The sequence below is a fragment of the Alligator sinensis genome, unplaced genomic scaffold, assembly GCF_000455745.1.
Source record: "Alligator sinensis unplaced genomic scaffold, ASM45574v1 scaffold760_1, whole genome shotgun sequence".
Taxonomy (NCBI): Eukaryota; Metazoa; Chordata; order Crocodylia; family Alligatoridae; genus Alligator; species Alligator sinensis.
The window spans coordinates 2750237-2750593 of record NW_005841989.1 but is presented as its reverse complement, the minus strand read 5'-3'; the positions used below and the strand labels follow the sequence as shown (position 1 = coordinate 2750593).

Below are 357 nucleotides of genomic sequence, written 5' to 3'. Positions count from 1 at the left end.
AAGAGCGTTTCTGCATTCATGGAGCAGGCTGGACAAGATGACCCCTAAGGTCCCTATGATTTTATAAATTAGGAATCTTTCAAAATATAAAATTAATTGTCAGGAATAAGATATGCTAACAGTTTTAGATCTTACTTGTTCCTAAGAGTGTGTAGCAATGAAAAATTCCTTCGAAGTGTAAATTCTTATGTTACATATTGTAAACTATTTGGAAACTAAGTCTCAGTAAAGGGAAGGATGGATAGTATGTGATGAGAGTCACTATAAATATTTTTAAACAACACAGAATTACATGTTGGAGCAGGATTCCCACACAGATTGAAAACAACTAGCTCAATACTAAACAGAATTCATGAA

At 33.1% G+C, this 357-nt stretch overlaps 1 protein-coding gene across 2 annotated transcripts in view; it reads right to left on the bottom strand.

Moving 5' to 3' along the window:
- Positions 1-357, bottom strand: part of EI24 (EI24, autophagy associated transmembrane protein) — a 41542-nt gene that overhangs the window by 10446 nt on the left and 30739 nt on the right. The window lies entirely within an intron of this gene.